This window comes from Cucurbita pepo, chromosome 11 (genome assembly GCF_057944985.1).
Source record: "Cucurbita pepo subsp. pepo isolate OVF chromosome 11, ASM5794498v1, whole genome shotgun sequence".
NCBI classification, from domain to species: Eukaryota; Viridiplantae; Streptophyta; class Magnoliopsida; order Cucurbitales; family Cucurbitaceae; genus Cucurbita; species Cucurbita pepo.
Window position 1 is genome coordinate 8,611,540 of NC_141808.1, and position 21,689 is coordinate 8,633,228.

Sequence of the window (21,689 nt, forward strand, 5' to 3'; positions counted from 1 at the left end):
AGCTTGGGTGCTTTGTCATATGAAAAATTCTGAAAACAAAGATTGACAACTTGTCAGCCACACAGTGAAGGCTCACATGTGAATTATCAGTGTTTGTAAATTATTAGTTTGCTTTATGTCTTTTCTTACTTTTAGGAAAGCAGATATTGCAGGGGTCCTGTCCTGTTAGATTTGATCTTATCTCTTAGTTGGTGTTTTTCAAATATAGGTTCAAATCCGAAGTCTATAAAATGACTTCATCAATGTAAGGAGAGCATCGATCGGCCGATAGCTCTCTCTTGTATATCAATTGAAGAATTCAGAGTATTCTACTCTATCTCTTATCTTATCTATCTTCTTATGAATGAATTTTTGAGAAAGCTCAGAAAATCAAACCATTTCAAATGTTCTACCAATGAAGAAGAAAGTTCAAATGAACATAGAAGGGGAGAAAATCTCACAATCTCAACTACAGTCAATCAAGAATATCAGATTGCCATGATCCAAGATCAACTCCAAAATTAGACTATTCCAAGGGTAGATCCTACAACTATCTACCAAAACTATCTACAAAGAAGTTGAGCAAAGTGAATTAAGAGCTCAATAGTATTCTCATATGGAAACCATAGAAGAAAACATATCATTCTTCGAATGGTTTGAAGAAAATATTTTGCAAATATGCACTTCGACTCAAAGAAGCTGGAAGACTACCAGAAGAGGCGAAGTATATTCAAAACATCCTCCGTTGGAAGAAGTCGAATTTGACAATTATTACGGAGAAAAGGTCAAAGCTAGTCCTTTCAAAACTATCCCAGAAGGACTAGAAAAGGGTAATCCGACCCTAAAGGATATCAAGAATATCCAGCATCAAAATAATTATTCAAACAAGATTTTATCCACGATCTCCACCCAGCTTGAGAGTATCGAGGGAAAAATCTCAAAAAATTATGGTACTCTGCAAGAACAAGCAGGCAGCTCTGTACCGAAAGTCGATGAGTCAATCCCAATACTCAGACCGGCAAACCTCGACGTATTTAAAAAGAGGATTTCAAAAGAAGAGGTCACGATGGCCAAAATAGAAGAAAAGTTGGATAGAATCCTAAATCCTGGGATAACATATCAGGATTCATCTATCAATGTCGTTAACAATGACGACGAAATTCAAGAATTCGAAGACGAGATTTTAGATGAGGTAGAAGAGTCTCTCTATAATCGAATTGAAAGAATCTCCAGGAGAATTCAAAATAATACCAGTAATCAGAAAAACTGGTATCCTCAACCGTCTTTTTCGGATATTCAATTCGAAAAAAAGACTCTACATACTCAAGCTCATTACGATGGTTTAGCAATCTATGAATGGAATATCGATGGATTGTCCGACTTTCTGATAATGAATGTTGTCAATGAAATGATGATGGCCGCAGGCGCGTATAAATTACAAGGCCATAAATCCAACCATCAAATAGCTCAAGTTTTAGTGACTGGATTTTTCAGGCAACTCAAGGACTGGTGGGACAAATATCTCGATGAAACAACTCGCCAACAGATATTAAGCCACTATGTCATTAGGCCAACTACTCAAATCATCAAAGAGGAAGGTCCATCAACTAGGACCGAAGAGGATGCTGTCAACACCCTCATTTATACCCTTATAGAATTCTTCGTTGGCAACCCCTTGAAATTCCAGGAAAGATCCGCCGAAATACTCATGAACCTGAAGTGCCCCACCTTAGGAGATTTCAGGTGGTACAAAGACATGTATTTCTGCAAAGTTCTTATTAGAACAGATAGTTCGTTGGAATTCTGGAACGAGAATTTTGTCAATGGACTACCAAAACACTTCTCAAGAAGGATCAAAGACGGTCTTAAGACAAAGTATAATGGAACAATTCCATGGCAGACTTTGTCATACGGGTCAATAGCATCCTTTGTCATAGAAGAAGGACTCGGACTTTGCAATGAGTCAAAGATTCAAAACAAGCTCAATTCTTCGATATCAAATAATAAAGAGCTTGGAAGATTTTGCGATCAATATGGATGCAAGGGGATAAAGGCCCCTTCAACCTCCAGATGTCAGAAGGTTAAGACGCATCCAAAGCCTTATAATTCGTACAGGCTAAGAGAAAACTATCGGAACAAACCAATACAATCTAAAAAGCCAACATATTCAAGAAGAAAGTATACTCCTACAAAAACCCATAAAGGAAAGAAAAAGCAAACTTGCTTCAAATGTCGAAAAGAAGGACACTATGCTAACGAGTGTCCGATAAGAGGAAAGATCAATGAGTTGGATATAGATCAAGAGCTAAAAAATCAGCTACTACGACTGGCTCTAACCGACTCATAACAATCAAGCGAGGGAGAAATCCTCGAACTTCAAGAAGAATCCGATTCATATTCTAGCACAGAATATGAATCAGGACAAGAAGGAAAAAGGACGTGCGAAGGATGCATAAATGTCCTTACAAAGGATCAAGAAATTCTACTCGAAGTAGTAGAAAAAGTTCAAGATCCATAAATTCAACAGAAAATCGCTCAACGACTCAGAGATGCCATAACAATCTCTAAGCCACCTAAAAGGGAACAAAGAAATCCCTACAGACTTCAATCAGTTCTCCAAAGGTTTGAAAAACCGAGAGAACTCACTACTCAAGACCTACAAAGAGAGATTAATAATCTCAAACAAGAAGTACAGGCCTTAAGTTCTGAAACCAGGTCATAATCCTATATGCTTCGCCAAGAAGTTCTTAATCTTCAAGAACGGCTGCCCGAACGAAAGGAAACAGCGCAACCGAACCTGGACGAGGATGACTTTCAAAGTTCCTTCGTTGGAGCCATCACCACTTCTCAATATCAGAAATGGTACGCTCTCGTTACCTTAAAAATTTATGATTTCAAAATCACACTAAAGGCTCTCATAGATACTAGAGCCGATCAAAATTGCATTCAAGAAAGCCTAATACCTACAAAGTATTTTGAAAAAACTACTGAGGGCCTTAAAGGTGCAAATAACAATAGACTAAAAAATAATTACAAATTATCTAAAGTCCATGTTTGTAATCACAGAATTTGCTTCGTAAATTTCTTCCTTTTAGTCAAGGACTTAGGACAAGAACTAATCCTAGGTACTCTTTTCGTTACTCAATTATACCTTTCTAAAGTAACTGAAAAGGGGTTTGAGTCAAAAGCCTTAGGAAAGAAGATAAAATTTAATTTCCTTCCTCCTATAAGGATTAGTGAAATAAGTAACCTTTAAAAGAATACAATTATTCAATCAATAAATGTATTAAATTATAAAGAAAAACAAATTTCTTTTTGAAGGAAGAAATTTCATTCAAAAGAATAGAAGAACAGATTCAAAGTAAGACCGTCCAGTCTAAAATCAAAACTTTACAAACTCGAATAGAAAGGGAGATTTATTCAACTATCCCTAATGCCTTTTGAAATAGGAAGTAACACATAGTTAATCTTCCTTATGTCAAAAACTTCAAGGAGAAAAATATTCCTACGAAGGCCCGACCTATTCAAATGAATAAAGAATTACTAACATTCTGCAGAGCAGAAATCAATGATCTTTTGCAGAAGGGTCCTATTAGGCCGTCGAAGAGCCCCTGGTCATGTGCGGCTTTTTACGTCAACAACCAGGTAGAGAACAAACGTGGAGTCCCACGACTGGTAATAAACTACAAACCCTTAAATAAGGTTTTGGAATGGATTAGATTAGATATCCAATTCCAAATAAATCGGATTTAATGCAAAGAATCTCAAATGCAAAAGAATTTTCAAAATTTGATATGAAATCACGATTTTGGCAAATCCAGATTTCAGAAAAGGACAAGTACAAAACGGCTTTCAATGTCCCTTTCGGACAATACGAATGGAACGTTATGCCATTTGGGCTAAAAAACGCTCCATCCGAATTTCAAAAGATTATGAATGATATTTTCAATCATATTCAAGACTTTTCAATTGTTTATGTTGACGATGTTCTGATTTTTTCTCAAAACATCGATCAACACTTCAAGCATCTTCAAACATTTTTTACGACAGTCAAAAGAAGCGGTTTAGTTGTGTCTAAACCAAAAATTAAACTTTTTCAAACAAAGATCCATTTTCTTGGATTTGAAATTCATTTGGGTCTCAGTAAATCCATTCAAAGATCCATTGAGTTTGCCTTAAAATTTTTGGACCAAATTACGGATAAACCCAACTACAAAGATATTTGGGATGTCTCAATTATGTGTCTGATTTCGTTCAAAATATCAGACCCATTTGCAAGCCACTTTTTGAAAGACTCAAAAAGAACCCAAAGCCGTGGACGGAAGAACACACCAAAACAGTCCAAAAAATAAAATCTCTTGTCAAGTCAATTCCGTGTTTATCGCTGAAAACCTAAAGGCTAGTTTAATAGTGGAGACCGACGCATCCAATATTGGATATGGAGGAATCCTGAAACAGTCTCTTGACAAGAAAGAATCCATTGTCCGTTTCCATTCGGAAATATGGAATTCTACTTAAAAAAATTACTCAACAGTGAAGAAAGATATACTTTCAATAGTACTTTGTCTAAAAAAATTTCAAAGCGATTTAATTAACAAAAGCTTTGTTATCAAAACAGATTCAAGGGCATCTAAATTTGTTTTAGAAAAAGATGTCAAGAATCTTGTGTCTAAACAAATTTTTGCTAGATGGCAAGCCATTTTATCTTGCTTCGACTTCCAAATTTTGCCTATAAAAGGGGTCGAAAACCCCTTGGCAGATTACCTCTCAAGAGAGTTCTTACTCTCGAAGAAAAACTCTCCCTAGCCAACCTCCTTCTCCCAGTGATGACCGATGAGAAAGCAACAAAAAAAGGGAAGAAGCCCATTGCCTTTTCAAACACACCTACTCCAATGACGTCCGATAGCTACGCAATGGATGCTGGTTTCACATTGGTGACCAGGTCTAGAGCAAAGCTTTCTAAAAAACAAGCGGAGGTTATCACTCCGACAAGGCCTTCTACCTCTTCAACACGGCCATCTGCTGCTACTCCATCGAGACCTACTGTCTCTTCCACTTCAAAGGGACCTTCTGTCCCCTCAACCTACTAGGACGCGGTTGTTCCCGTTTGATTTTCTCCCGTTCCTTAAATCAGGACCTATTTGCAAAAATCTGTGTCTATAGTAGAAGCCCTGGTAGAACCAGAATACGACGACCCAAAAATAAGAGGTCGTCAAGAAAGCCTATCCATCGGGATTCTTCTATATCCCGGAAGATCTTCATAAGACCAGACGGTTTTATGAATTCATTTTAGTCGACACAAAATCTGTCAAAATTACTCAGATGATCCTTAAAAAATCGCATACTCAAAGTTAAAAAATTTCAAAGTCATGAATCCGACGTACTGGAATCAAGATCTGTACACGGAAAAGACTTTCAAAATCGTTTGTTCCTCACTCCTACTCATACAGAGACTATCAGATGACATAGTTCAATGTCATTTGGTATCAAAATTATGAGCACTCATGGTTTATCCAATTTTGCCAGAATGCTTATAAAATTCATTATCCATTTTGGTTCATCAAAGGGTGGAAAATCTTTGGATCAGCCAAAGATATATTCCCCGTTCCAAAAGAGGAATACTTCCACTCCTTCAAAATATATTCAAAACCCCATTTCCATTAACCATGCGCTTTTGTGTATACTTTCAAATTCCTTGGATTTTAACTTGGAATTTTCAAATAAAAGAAACGGAAGACCAAATAAAGCAGGTCTTCAGAACTATTAAAATCAAATGGTGGGATAAATATACTTGTACCCACGCAGATATCAAAGCGGTAAAGGTCTGGCTATCAGAGAATTACCACCTTCAGGATTTATCCAAGAAGAGGACCTCCGAATTCCTTAATTCAAAGTCGAAGCTACTCGCTGCATTAGCTCAGACCACTTCGGAAGCTGATTTTCAAAAGCTTCTTCAAGAGGCCACATCAGTCGGTTCGACATCTTCTCCTTCTATTGTAGAAGAAGAAGAGGAAGACACAATTTATGATCTTATCCATTCTTGGATTCTCAACCACCTCCGTAAGTATCATCAATAATGATTGAATTGTGGTTAAACTATTTGTAAAAAAAAAAAAATTAAATCGTAGGTGAAATATGTCAGGATGAAACATATTTCCTCACATATCTCATCATGTTTGTTTGTGTTCTATCTTTTTTTTTATTATTTTCACTTTTCCCACTTTTATTATTTTCACTTTTTCCATTTTCATCACATTATTGATGAATATGGATTTCCACTTTCATCTAATTATTTGTATGTACATTAAGAATTGTATTTTCAATATGTAAATTAAGCTAGGATGACAGAGCTCATGTAAATTGTAAGGGCTCAAGTCACTAAACCCTCAACTCCAACTTGCTTCACCACTGGTTCCCAGCAAGAGTCTCAGAATTTTCTTGAGTATCCGCTACAACATCACTATGTGAATCTTTCAGCAACTGTCAGCTCCCACTTGCTTCACCTCTAATTTCTCAGCAACAGTCTCAGGAGTTTCTCGAGTATCTGCTACAACATCACTCTGTGAATTGTTCTGCAACTCAACCTCAACTCCCACTGGCTTCGTTGTCCGGGTACTTTTCTTCAATTCTCTGGCAGACTTTGTGAAGCTAACTTGTTTCTGTTTCCTCATAACGCAGTTCTCACAAGAACTCGTATCAACAGATTTCAGACCTTCAAAAAATACCTTCCGGCTATGTCCAATTCTATTGTGTCATATACTTCAATTTGAAACACTTCAGCAGCAGCAGCTCTATTCATACACCCTGCAGTGGGGTATAAAGTTCCAGATTTTGTGCCACGTGCTACCATCATAGCACCCTTCACAATCTTCCACGAACTCTTACCAAACTTTATTGCATAACCTGTGCTATCCAACTGACCAATAGAGATCAGGTTCTTCTTGAGACTACGAATATATCTAACATCCTTTAATGTCCACTAATTTCCTGTCGGAGTTTTTATGCAGATATCCCCTTTTACTTCGATCTTCAAATCTTTATTGTTGGCAAGATACACATCTCGAAACTTCCAGACTTGAAATTTTGAAACAACTCTTTATTTTGAGACGAATGAAAAGACGCACTTGAATCCAAAATCAGAGACTCAGTCGGACTATCCACGCTAAGGATTAGAGAATCCCCAATGTCTTCTGGTAAATGTATCGAATCATCGTCATTCTCTACTTAAAGTTGAAATCTTAATAAGAACCACACTGTGAAAAAAAACTAAATCGGGGTTAATATTTTTTGACATTATTGTGATGAGTGTAACTCTCATAGTATGATATTGTAATTGCACACTATGGAGTGTTCATGAGTTTCATTAGGTTTTGTTGAGACATTTTTTAGATCCAGTTCCATTATTTGACTTAAATTTTTTAACCTAAGCAACCCTTATTAAATAATGGAATCAACCCACACCAATGAATATTTGTGTTAGGTTGGGTAAGACCGGGTCATTTGTTTAAATTTTATTTTCAATAAAAATAAAATGTTAATTTATTAAAAAAAATCTATTTATTTATTTTAAAACATTGAATTACATTTTTTTTTTAATTCAATCTCAATATATATTTTGAAAAATCACCCTCTAAATACTTCAAAAAATTATTTTAAGAGATTATAGAATAATTAATAAAAAAATTAATTGAGTTTTTTAAACACCCATGAATTGATTACTTACTCAGTATTGTTTAACTCATTCATGCTACTCTCTGGTGGAGTTTCCATAAGACCCTTAACGAGTTTCAAATGTATATTTTTCAATTAAAAAATCCGTTATCAAACATGGTTCTATTTTTATTGTAAACAATGAAGGAAAACTCGTTACCAAACATGTCCATAATTGCCTTCATTCACAACAAGAATATAAAATATTGAAACGTCATCCTTGTTCATCAACTTTAAATTTAAAGGACCATTGCATTACACTTTAGAACCGGTGTTACTGCTAACAACAGATGGTTAACAATAGCTCCCATTGGTGGTTTTGAAAATAACTAAAATATTACTCATAATAAATAAAAAAATATACAAGCTTCACATGGTGGTGGTTACCCATTCCAATATAACAATAATATGTTTATTTAGTTTTAGTGGGTGTAATTGACAATGGAACCTTATTTTACTCATATTAAACTGGAACAAATCCTTCACAAATATTCTCATATTTACAAAATGAATTCATTTTCAACACTTTCACGGTCTCTCCTATTGTCATTGTTCTTTGCTACCCTATTTACTAATATCAATGGAAAAATCTTCCGAAACCCACCGATTACAGTAAACATAACAAATGTTCTAAGAAGTCATGATCAGCTCACTATTCACTGCAAATCTGGTGATGATGACTTGGTAGTCCATCATCTCCCACCTTTGAGCTATTACGCTTTTAGTTTTCGACCAAACTTTTGGGGCTCAACACAGTTTTACTGCACCTTCCAGTGGTCTGGCTGGTCGCATTACTTTGATATATACAAGGATGATAGAGATAGAACCAAATGCAATGATACTCTATGTTTGTGGTTAGTGGTTGAACATGGTATTTGTATGTTCAACTATAAAACCAAATTGTATGATATTTGCTACACATGGCCGGCTAAATGAAAATAAAAAATAGATATATCCATGAATTGGAGGGTTTTGATTATGATATTATAATAAATCGATATAAATTTGATACGGTGTATTAGTTTTAATGAATTATATTATTAAGATTTGTTAAGGTATTTCAATGCATAAAATACTTATTTATTAATTTCTTCCACTTTGATCTCAATTATTTGCCCTCATTTATTAAAATCTCCCATCATTTTTTGGAACATAAATCAAACTCAAATATGACAAGAATACAAAACCAAATTAACTTTCTTTCTTTTTTTATTGGTTATAAAATTTAAACATCTCATTAGCTTTTAATGTTACGTTACTTGTCTATATTATTTCGATGAAAATGGGTCCGATTTCAATGTGGGTGCAGTCTCGAAGAATATCATTATTTTTATTTTCTAATCTATTTACTATGGAATTATCAATGGAATTTATAGCCACCCAATCAAAATAATTCATTTTATAAGCTTGTTCAAATTGACATGATTAGTGTCATGGTCTTACATCAATCGCATAATGGAATTTGTTTATTACGACTCTCAAGTGGTCCGATGTGTGACGCATAATAAACTCAGTTTAGTTTGACCCGCAAATGCTTCCACTAATGAGAAACTGTCGTATTATAGTACTTTGACCCATACATTTTGACCGTTTGCAAATAAGGTATGAACTACCCTAAGCATAATTTAGTAAATACGGTATGAATTAAGATCACAAAGTTCGGTAGTTCAATTTCTTACTCCTAAAATGTTGAACTTAAAAAAATGAAAATTTAGAGACCTATTGGACATAGTCTTAGGTTTACGGACCAAATAGATAAAAGTTGAAAGTTTGTCGTGGACTAAACGTATAATATAGATAACTTTGAATGTCCAATACGCTTTTAATCTTACATGATTTTAAAACTTCATCATAAAGTATGTATTCCATCTTATTGGAAGTCCTAATGACGATGAAAGAGATGTCATTCTACAAATGGGTCATACCCTTACCTTGTTTAAGATATTTGAAGGTGGAGAATATAGGGCTTGGATTCTTTGCTCAGACTATTCTATGAATCCACAAGTAATGAGAGTCGAGATGGTCACTGTTGAGAGTCGAGATTCGATATGGGTCAAACCCCTTACCTTGTTTAAGATCTTTGCTCCAATAGGCTGAGAGTCGAGATTCGATGGATTTTGTGCAGATGGTCACTGTTGATCATCTGATTCTTGTCATAATGGCAGTTTTGTAATTATCCATATCTTCAGGGGTCATTAGGTAGTTTGTCACTTTCAGAATATATTATTACTATTTTTCTAAAAAAAAAAAATCCATAATTTTCCTAACAATTCTTCATCCATTCTTGGTCATTATTAAGACGGCTGTCCTTGATCAATCCTCTTAATTTCTTTTCTTGCATTCATTGGGTTATACATGGATGGCTTTTCTTCATTTTTTGGTGTGTTACATTGGATAAGGAAGGATAAGTAGGTAAACAAAGAAATGGTGCAAAACTATATTACCCCTAAGGATATTTAACTATGGTTCATGACCTAAAAGACCTCCAAATGCTATTAAATTATGTGGTAGACCTTATTATGTGATGTCTGAAGATGTGAAGATGTTTGAAAGTTATTGGAACACGTTGATTAGCAAAACCAAGAATTAGAGATAAAATGACCAAAATGCCCCTAGGACTACTTATTTAAATTCAAGGTCTATATGTGCTCCAAATGACTTGCTACTTCTTTTAAGGCCTATTCATAAGGACAAGGAGTTATGTTCAATGGTTCAAGTTGATTAGAGCAAGCTTGGAACCTAAAGCAAGTTAGGACCAAAGAAACACCTAAAGGAAACACATCAAGACACAAAAGTCAAGACCCTTCTAGAATCCTTTAAGGAATTCATTATGAATGTAAGACCTTCTAGAACAACCCATGTTCGTTATTACGATGTATTCATATGTTTACGAATGCATGTTATAACTTATGCCATAAGGAGTTATGAACCTTAGAAACTTACAAGATTGAGAATCAAGAACAATATAGCTGCTTCCAAAACTATACAGAGAATACTTTATTGAATCCTAGAACAAATGCAAAATCTAAGCAATAGTTGGGTAACATAACCATTACCTCATATACTACAAACTCTAAAAATACTTTACAGATTCTTTCATATTATCGATGTTACTCACTTCCCTGTTTCATGTTAACTTCTTGACAGTAATGGCCTATCTAGAATGCATCACTGCCTTGTATACAGTCCTGCCATAAGCACATATCTCGTGAAAAGTAATAGTGGCCTCAATTAGATCTTGGGAAGAAATTCTTTCCTTAGGTGGGAAATAGACATCCGAATCCATAGATTTTCATTCCTTGTTTTGCTCCATTTCGAATGGATGTCTCGTGCAATATAAGATGATCATAATTAGAACGATAGAAACTCCACCTACTTTAAAAGATGGAGACGATGAATCTCCATTGCAGTTGTCAAGAGGTCCACCACAGAGCCCATCTTTTTCAATGAATCTACTAGTGGGCATGTTCTGAAAAAAAGTTTTTGAAGGGATCGGATGTCCCACGTTATGCTATATTGCTATGTCGTAGCAAAATTAGTAGATCTTGTACTCAAAATAGAATTATTGTTCTTCAACTAGGTATACTTTTTAGGACTAAAACTTCTATTTCACATTTGTTAAATTTTATTTTTCTCTTTCCAACGTTCCTTACATATTAACTAACATTTTGTTTGTCAAGAAAAACATATTAGTTTGATTAAAATAATAATAAAAAAAGAAGCTAAGACAAAAATCAATTGATTAACTACTAAATTTATGTAATATATATAATATTACAATTATTAGAACAAAAATATATTTATCCATATAATAATTAAAAAAGATGTTAAAGTAATATTCTTGTCAATTTATCTCAAATTCCATTTTATTTTACTTTTTTTTTTCTTTTTTACTTTGAATTTATTAAATTTGGTTTAAAAAGTAATTTATGAAAAAACAATACTATGTGAATAAGTGTGACTTCTGAGTAAATTATGGGTATATGAATCACCTAAGATCACATCCTTATAAGAGCGACCGTGAGGATAAGATGGCTAAGAAATGTTTAAAAGACTTGAAAGTCACTACCTATACAACCAAGGAGCACCTTCCTTTATGGTAGCTCAATCATAGGACCACATGGTTAAGCATGCTTTACTCGGAGCAATTATATGTTGGGAGACCTTTTAGAAATTTTTCTAGGATGCATGTGAATGAGGACAAAGTGATAACTATCTAAAAGTAGAGTCATATGAAGTGTTTTTGGAGTTAATATTGCACTCTTATTCACCATTTTCTCATTTATAGCCCCATTTATTCTACTTAGTGAGCATGAAATCGTTTATTGCGGTCCAATGTGAAATAAATATGATTTGGCATAAATCGATCTTAATTGTATATTTAATTGAGTTATGTGGTAAAATTTCAGACATTTATGCTAAACCATGTGGGAGTAGCGAATTTGGAAACAAATGGGGGATGACATGGAAATAATAAATCCACGTCAGCAGTCCAAGTGGGTCATTGACTACCCAATGAGGAACATCCTATGTGTACTACTTATTTCTTTTCAGCCCTAATGGAGAACCCATGCTCAATATAAAAGGAAAATGAAGACCAAGAGGAGAAGAGCCACATTTTAGGGAGAAAATCGAATTACACAGCAGTAGCTTCTGCTGCAGTGAACTGTTGTGAAACCAGAGAAGAAGAAGAAAACCCTAATCCATCAGCTGTTGACAGCGAAGGAAATGGAATCCAACAAGGATTGATTAGAGCAAAGAGATGGACGTGAGAGCGCAAGAGAAGGGAACTTCTATTGACGAACGGCAACAAACCGGGATAACTCTCTATTTCCTTATTCTCTTTCCTTATTCCATCAATTTTACATAATGAAGATGCGGATTCCTTTGTTTAATTAAGTTTGTATGGAAAGCTAAACTTAATAGGGGAGGCGAGAGAGTTTTATATAGTTTAAGTATGTTGACGGTATGATTTTAGTTTATTAAAAAGTTGTTGTTAATGATTTACATGTATGTTTTATTAGCTACTTTACATACATAGTTGTTCTCTTATTCGGGAGAAGAGAGGGAGCAATGAAATCCTCTTTAATACTCTAGTACCATAGCAAGGAGACTTGAAGGATAATAGAAGGGTTAGGAATAATTCTTCTCCTAGAGCCTTGTTAATAGAAATTACAACGATTATGGAAATAATCACCATTCATGACCCTCGGAAGTGGGCTTGAGAATCTATTAAAAGGAACTAAAATCTACCACAAAACTCAACAACTTATCGATATTTAATCTCTCTTAGCCGAACCTTCCTCATTATAGTTGATTTTCTCATCATTTTCTGTTTTTCGACAGCAGTGGCACTCTGTTTTAGTTTTGTTTAAATAGTTAAAATCTCCAACACCCATTTGAATGTTACAAAAAAACTCACTTAATTTCTAGCGATAAAATTAACCAAAAAGATAGGTTCCCTGTGGAATCGATAATTTACTTATTACTTGCTACTTGTGATAGTGTATACTTGCACTTATTCTTGTGAATTTTACATCATTTTATTATATTCATCCACAAGCGATCAAGTTTTTTGCGCCGTTGCCGGGGAACCTAATTTGGTTATTTTACTTGTTGTAGATTTTTGTGAGTTGGAGCCAACAAGAAGTCATAGTAAGCTGAGTTTTCCTACTGCTATATTCACTGCTGAAGAATTGAGTTTACTACTGCAGAATTCTGTGTATGAACCCACCTACGGGTTTGGAATTTATTTTGGATCCTGAAATAGAGAGAACATTTAGACGAAGGTTGAGGGAGAAAAAGAAAATGACAGAACAAAATATACAGCAAATAGCCCAACTACATCGGGAGTTTGAAAATCCAGTGATGATGGCTAATCAAGAGAGAATTACTGCCAATGCCATTCAATTAGCAGATGACAGAGAAAGAGCGATCCGAGCATATGCACACCCAGCTGTGGAAGAGCTAAATCCGTGCATCATTAGACCCGAAATACAAGCAACCACGTTTGAGCTAAAACCTGTGATGTTTCAAATGCTGCAAACCATTGGGCAATTTCATGGACTACCGTCGGAAGATCCTAACTTACACCTAAAGTCTTTTTTGGGAGTTGGAGACTCATTTCGATTTCAAGGAGTGGATAAAGATGTGATTAGACTGAGCTTATTCCCATACTCATTGAGGGATGGTGCTAAATCATGGCTGAATACCTTAGCACCGGGAACAATTGATTCGTGGAATAGTCTAGCAGAGAAATTTTTGATCAAGTATTTCCCACCCACGAGAAATGCACGGTTCAGAAATGAGATTGTTGCTTTTCAACAGTTTGATGATGAGACACTAAGTGAAGCTTGGGAGAGATTTAAAGAGATGCTTAGAAAGTGTCCTCGCCATGGACTACCTCATTGTATACAAATGGAGACTTTCTACAATGGATTAAATATTGCTACTAAACAAGTAGTTGATGCTTCCGCCATTGGAGCTATTGTGTCAAAGACATACAATGAAGCATGTGAGATTTTAGAGAGAATAGCATCTAACAATTGTCAATGGGCCGATGTGAAAAGCAACCCACGAAGGAAGACTCAAGAAGTACTTGAAGTTGATGCTTTGTCCTCTATCAATGCTCAACTAGCTTTGGTAACTAATATTTTACAAAATCTAGCGTTGGGGCAAGACTCCATGATCAAAGCACCAGTCCATACAGATGCTGTAATTAACCAGATAGCATCCGAATCTTGTGTATATTGTGGAGAGAAACACACCTTTGATCAATGTCCAAGCAATCCGGCCTCAATTTTCTATGTCGGGAATCAAGTTAGTCAAGGCAACCCGAAAAATAACCCCTTCTCAAATACTTATAATCCAGGGTGGAGAAATCATCCAAATTTCTCATGGAAGGGACAAGGCTCGTACAACCAACAAATGCCCCCTAAAGCAAATTACCCTCCGCGTTTTGGATTACAAAATCAATTGACATATGGTTCTCAACAAGCCACCACCCAAGGGGAAGGAATTAGCCAAGCTCAACACATACCGGGAACATCGCTTGAGAACCTAATAAAGGAATATATGGCTAAAAATGATGGTGTGATACAAAGTCAACAAGCATCATTGCAAAATTTGGAAGTTCAAGTAGGTCAATTAGCAAATGAGTTACGAAATAGACCTCTTGGTAAGCTGCCAGCAGACACCGAAATGCCAAAAAGAGAGGGAATGGAACAATGTCAAGCAATAGAGTTGAGAAGTGGGAAAGAAATACCCAGCAGAGGAGAAAAAAAATTAAAGAACAGGTGATACACAGCAGAGAAATGGGAAAGCCGTTGTGCAAGAAGAGCACAACAAAAATGATGCAGAAGCAGCTGTATAGAAAGAACACAGCAGAAATTATGCAGAAATTATGAAGCCTCCTAAAACACAAACATCAGTCTGCAGTGGACAAGAAAGCAGAATATACACACCAACACCTCCTTTTCCACAAAGAATAAAAAGAAAGAAGGAAGAAGCCCACTTTGAGAAGTTCATGGACATATTTAAGGAAATTCACATAAATATACCATTAATTGAAGCTTTGAAGCAAATGCCAAATTATGTGAAATTCTTGAAGGATGTGCTCACCAATAGAAGAAAGTTTGAAGAATTCAAGGTGGTACCATTGAATGAAGAGTGTAGTGCAATATTGAAAAACAAGATCCCGCTAAAGGAGAAAGACCCCGGTTCATTCACAATTCCAATATCAATAGGAGGGAAGAAGCTAGGTCGAGCATTATGTGATTTGGGATCAAGCATTAATCTAATGCCGCTGTCTATTTACAAAAAAGTTTGGTATTGGTGAAGCTAGACCAACTACAGTCACTCTTCAACTAGCAGATCGATCTTTCACTTATCCCGAAGGAAAGATTGAGGACATCTTAATTCAAGTTGACAAATTCATATTTCCTGCAGATTTTATCATTTTAGATTATGAAGCCGATCATGATGTTTCAATTATTTTGGGGAGGCCATTTTTAAAGACCGGAAGAACATTAGTCGATGTCTACAAAGGAACCATCACGTTAAGAATGGGTGACCAAAAAGTTGAATTTAACATCAATGATAGCATGAAATATCCAACAGTGATAGAAGAATGCTCAACAGTGTATGAATTGACAGAACAACCAGCGACCGAGGAATGGGATGATGGGGAAAGCGGGCATGAAGAAGATAGCAGCTGGAATGATAGAATAGAACAGTTAGCAGTTTTATGTGAATTCAGCGGAACTTTTGAGTCACTAGAATGTGAGGGAAGAAAGAGTTCACCGATGAGACCATCTGTTGAGGAAGCGCCGCAGCTGGACTTGAAACCACTACCACCTAACCTTAAGTATGCTTATGTTGGTGACAAGAAGACACTACCCATCATCATCTCAGCGACACTATCCTCGACTCAAGAGGATATGCTCCTAGAAACATTGAATAAGCACAAGGGGGCGATAGGTTGGACATTGGCGGATATAAAAGGAATTAGCCCTTCACTATGCATGCACAAAATACAATTGGAGGAAGGAAAAGTTAAGTCCATTGAGCAACAAAGACCATTAAATCCCATGATGAACGAGGTTGTTAGAAAGGAGATTCTCAAATGGCTAGATGCTGGAATAATTTATCCAATTGCAAACAGCAGCTGAGTCAGTCCTATTCAATGTGTTCCGAAGAAAGGAGGGATAACAGTAATGGCAAATGAGAACAATGAGTTGATCTCCACTAAAATAGTGAATGGATGGAGAACTTGCATGGATTATAGAAGGCTAAACAAAGCGACACGTAAGGATCATTTTCCCTTACCATTCATTGATCAAATGCTTGATAGGCTTGCTGGAAAGTCACATTATTGCTTGTTGGATGGTTATTCAGGATACAATCAAATTATAATCAGTCCAGAAGATCAAGAGAAAACTACATTCACATGCCCATATGGAATTTTTGCCTTTAGACGAATGCCCTTTGGACTATGTAATGCTCCAGCGACATTTCAACGTTGTATGATGGCCATTTTTACAGATATGGTAGAAACATTTATGGAGATATTCATGGATGATTTTTCGGTTTATGGTGAATCTTTTGAGACTTGTTTATGCAATTTAGGGAAGGTTCTACAAAGATGTGAAGAGAAGAATCTTGTACTGAATTGGAAAAAATGTCATTTTATGGTCAATGTGGGAATAGTGTTAGGCCACAAGATCTCAAGAAGAGGAATAGAAGTTGATAGAGCCAAGATAGAAGCTATTGAAAGATTGAATCCACCTACGTCAGTTAAAGGTATAAGAAGCTTTTTGGGCCATGCAGGGTTTTATAGTAGGTTTATTAAAGATTTCTCCAAGATTGCAAAACCATTGTGTAGTTTGTTGGAGTCAAATAGAAAATTCGTTTTTGACAAACAATGCATGACTGCCTTCCAAGCATTAAAGACAGCGCTGACCACAGCTCCTATATTGTCAACACCCGATTGGAATTCACCATTTGAGTTGATGTGTGATGCTAGTGGCCATGCTGTGGGGGCAATGTTAGGACATAAAAAGGGGAAGGTACTTCATCCTATCTATTATGCCAGCAAAACGTTGAATTAGGCTCAAGTGAATACAACCATTGAAAAAGAATTGTTGGCCGTAGTATTCGCTGTTGAAAAGTTCAGAGCTTATTTATTTGGAGCGAAGGTGAAAGTGTACACTGACCACCCAGCAATCAAGCACCTAATGATGAAACCGAATGCCAAGCCAAGATTAATTAAATGGATTCTACTGTTACAAGAGTTCGAGATAGAAATCGTGGACACGAAAGGAGCTAATAACCATGTAGTGGATCACTTATCTAGAATGGAGAACATGGAAGAAAAGTTCAATAGCAACGAAATTGATGATGCATTTTCGGATGAACAACTTCTTGGGATAAACAGTAGTAGCATAATGACAGCAACTCCATGGTATGCAGACATAGCAAATTTTTTGGCTTGTGCCATCATACCCGAAGAGAAAAATTATCAACAAAGGAAGAGGTTTTCCATGAATCCAAAAGTTACATTTGGGATGAACCTTTTCTTTTTAAACAATGTGGAGACGACATAATGAAAAGATGCATTTCAGAGAGTGAAATACCAACAATTCTTGAACAATGTCATGCATCTTCATATGGAGGTCATTTTGGAGGGCAAAGGACAGTAGCCAAGGTATTTCAATTGAGTTTCTATTGGCCAACAATTTTCAAAGATGCAAAAGAATTTTGCAAGGGTTGTGATCAATGTCAAAGGACGGGAAATATCAGTAAAAAAATGAGCTACCCCTAAATTCAATTCTAGAAGTGGAACTTTTTGATGTATGGGGCATTGACTTTATGGGACCATTTCCGCCATCTTATGGGAACTTATATATTCTAGTGGCTGTCGGCTATGTGTCCAAGTGGGTGGAAGCAATAGCTTGTCCATCCAACGATGGGAAAACGGTACTCAAGTTTTTAAAAAGAAACATATTCACTAGGTTTGGTGTACCAAGAGCATTAATCAGCGATGAGGGAACGCACTTTGTGAACAGATTGATGAATAGTCTTTTAGAGAGATACAATGTAAAACATAGAGTAGCGACACCTTATCACCCACAAACCAATGGGCAAGCAGAGGTCTCCAACATAGAAATTAAAAGTATTTTGGAAAAGGTGGTACAACCCAACAGGAAAGATTGGTCGGTGAAATTTGATGATGCGATATGGGTATACAGGACTGCCTTCAAAACCCCTTTAGGAATGTCTCCTTACAAGCTAGTTTTTGGGAAAGCATGTCATCTACCCCTGGAATTGGAATATAAAGCATTTTGGGCATTAAAGAAGTTAAATTTTGACTATACAACAGATGGAGACTTGAGGCGAATGCAACTAAATGAATTAGAAGAATTCAGGTACCTTTCCTACGAAAATGCTAAGATGTACAAAGAAAAAACAAAAGTGTGGCATGACAACAAAATTAGGCCCAAAGAACTCTACAAAGGACAAAGAGTGTTGCTATTCAACTCAAGGCTGAAGTTATTCCCTGGAAAATTAAAATCAAGATGGTCTGGTCCGTTTATAGTTGAAGAAGTCACTCCCTATGGGGCAATAACGATAAAACATGGAGACGAAAGGAGACCTTTCACAATGAATGGACAGAGACTGAAGCCATATTTGGGTGGAGAATTAAAAAGAGGCATTGCCTCTTTAAGCTTAAAAAGCTGAAAAATAAAACATTTTGGAGCAAACGGGAGCTGACAAGAAACGGTAACAGGTAACAAACTTCCGGGAAGCCAAGTTAGTTTTTCTTCTCCTTTTATTTATGCACTTTTAATTGTTTTTAAATAGTTATCTTCACTTATCTTAGAATGATAGTTTTTTAAATATTATTTTACATTTTTATCATGAATGACTCCCATGTCCCAAGAAAGTAGCTAATTTTTTTTTTTTTTGTAGATGAATTAGGTGGATTCTGATGTGGTTAACAAGGCTAATTTCAAAGTAGTAAGGAGGTTAATTACATTTGGTACATACTAAGTTGTGATTAGTGTCAAAGTTATTCTTTTTCGGTGTATGCTGCCATGAAGTACTGCATTCTTCCTCATTTGCATGAATTTGATCTAATTTGTGTGCGCTTTCTCACGAATTATATATCAAACAAAAAGATGGCATCAATTGATATCAAACAAGAAAAAGGGAAACTTTGGGAAAAAAAATATATATTTACAGCAATCTGCTGCATTAAAAAAAAAAATTGGCAGTAGGTATTCATTGAATACAACAGACTGTGTTAATAAAAAAAATAAAAAAATAAATAAAAAATTACAGCAGCTTGCTGTCAACTTGACTTATTTTTTTGGAGGACGATCCTCGTTCTAATTTCTTGGAGATAGTAACATTTGCTTCTCCTGTTTGTCCCTTGTTCGTTAAGAGGGACTGATAAGCCTGTACCTCATTGAGAAGAGCAGTCAAGTTATATTCTATTTTGTTCATTACCACATTGGTGCGGAATTGGAAGAAGCTCTTCGGAAGAGACATCATGATAAAACTGACTTGACTCTTCTCATCTATGAAAGCTTCATTTTCTTCTGCCACATTGAAATGGACCATCATGTCCAGGACATGTTCTCTAACTGAGGTCCCTTCTTTCATACGGCAGTTGTAAATGTATTTTATGGCTTCATGTCTAAGGGAGAAGGACGGTTGTCCAAACATCCCTTTTAGAGATTCCATAATCTCTTTTGTGGTACCCATAACATCGTGTTTCTTAGCCAAAACATCAGATATGCTGGCTAGAATGTACACTCGGGCTTTGTCATTTGCTTTTATCCATCTGTCATACGCATCCTGAACTGTTCGGTTTGCATTTGAGCTGGGGTTTGGAGGACACTCCTCAGTTAAAACAAACTTTAAATCATCAATGACCAGTATTGTGTTTAGGTTTGATTTCCAAGTTGTGTAGTTGTCGCCGTTTAATTTCTCAGAAGCGACTAATTGTACTATTGAGTTTGTCATGATGTGATATAAAGAAAATTCTATTAGTGATTTGACTTAATCCTATTTAATCCAATCAGTTTTAGGAAATGTAATAATGTACCCAAATCATTATTAATTTGCAACGATACTTTAGTGAGTTAGAGCAACTGCTACCGACGGGAAGTCAATCACTCATTCACTAAACCAAGACATTCTTGACTTAAACACTAATTCCAGAATAACTCTTGTTTCTATAGTGTTTTAGTTATCGCTATTTTGGTCAAGAATATACTAACTCTTAGTAATTCTTCGCAAGTGTGACCCACCAATTTCAGACCTCAGAGATCGGTCCCAACAACACTATCGAATGAAAAAGCCAAAGTTGGGAATGGACCTAAGAAATCCTATCCATTTCTGGAGTTTGCGATGTTTCGACTCCCATGTTACGACCCTCCAAATGGGTAGTTGCTCTAGGGCAACATGCAAGCGGAACATGGGAATCCCACGGTGTAGCCTAGTGGTGGAGACCATAGGACGTGTTGACTTCCTTCTCCCACTTACTATAAATACTTTCTCTATTCACCTTGTTATTAACTCATTCAAATACCTTCCGAATGGAGGACGCTCCCAGGGCGACACGAGGCCGAGCATGAATCTCACGGTGTGAATTTTTCAGAGAGCGTGAAAAGGAAAACGATGTATCTCATATACCTTTTTCCTCCCACTAAGTATTTTAGACGGTTGGGTATACTCATTACTTAGGTATATTCCGGCTAATTAAATATAACCTAAGTCTAGGTGATTTTTCCAAAACATACATCACTCAAGCATGCTCATAAAACTGGGCTAACTAAGCTCAAGTACTGGTCCGATCTCCAGGTAGTAGGTGTTCCGCAAACCGTCAACTTAAGTACCTCCAGCCTTAGACAAGATTGTGCCAGGTGAGCTTTCTTGTGAGCACAATTTTACAAGACATCGACCTATTTTAACTATTAAAATTGATCGTGCTCGGTTCTTAACCCTAAGTGAGCATGCACTTATCTTTATTATAGATTTTAACGTCTATCTCGTTTTATGACGTTGAAAATAACCTGTAACATGCATCTACCATGCTTTATATAACAATTATATAATCATCCATTCCATGCAATAATATAACAATTTATATCTATCACTCATGGAACCCTAAACACTTATAACATACTTGGAATGCATGAAACATGCTTAGCCTATGGTGGGATTTTAAATCTATATGACATACTTTATGCATATACATGTTCTATTTAATTAAAACATACATTCATAATGCATAATTAATTAAACACACTAAAGTGGGTTGGTTCTGGCATTTTAAAGCAAGCAATTAACTAAATTATTACATTAATAATTAAAAATAACTTGAGCCGCTCCCGAGGACCACGAACTGGGCGAACCAACCCTTAAAAATGTTGAATCGAACTCCAACGGCAGAAAAAACACCCGAACCGCCTCTTCCATCTTCTTCGGTTCTA

General features: G+C 36.0%; 1 non-coding gene and 1 pseudogene across 1 annotated transcript; one reads left to right on the top strand and one right to left on the bottom strand.

Moving 5' to 3' along the window:
• Positions 1–13,984: 13,984 nt before the first annotated feature.
• Positions 13,985–14,090, bottom strand: LOC147790232 (small nucleolar RNA R71). The gene has a single exon (XR_015423051.1). It is a non-coding gene; the product is annotated as a small nucleolar RNA R71 (small nucleolar RNA).
• Positions 14,091–15,166: 1,076 nt separating this feature from the next.
• LOC147790233 (uncharacterized) lies at positions 15,167–18,927 on the top strand (annotated as a pseudogene).
• The last annotated feature ends 2,762 nt before the right edge of the window (positions 18,928–21,689 follow it).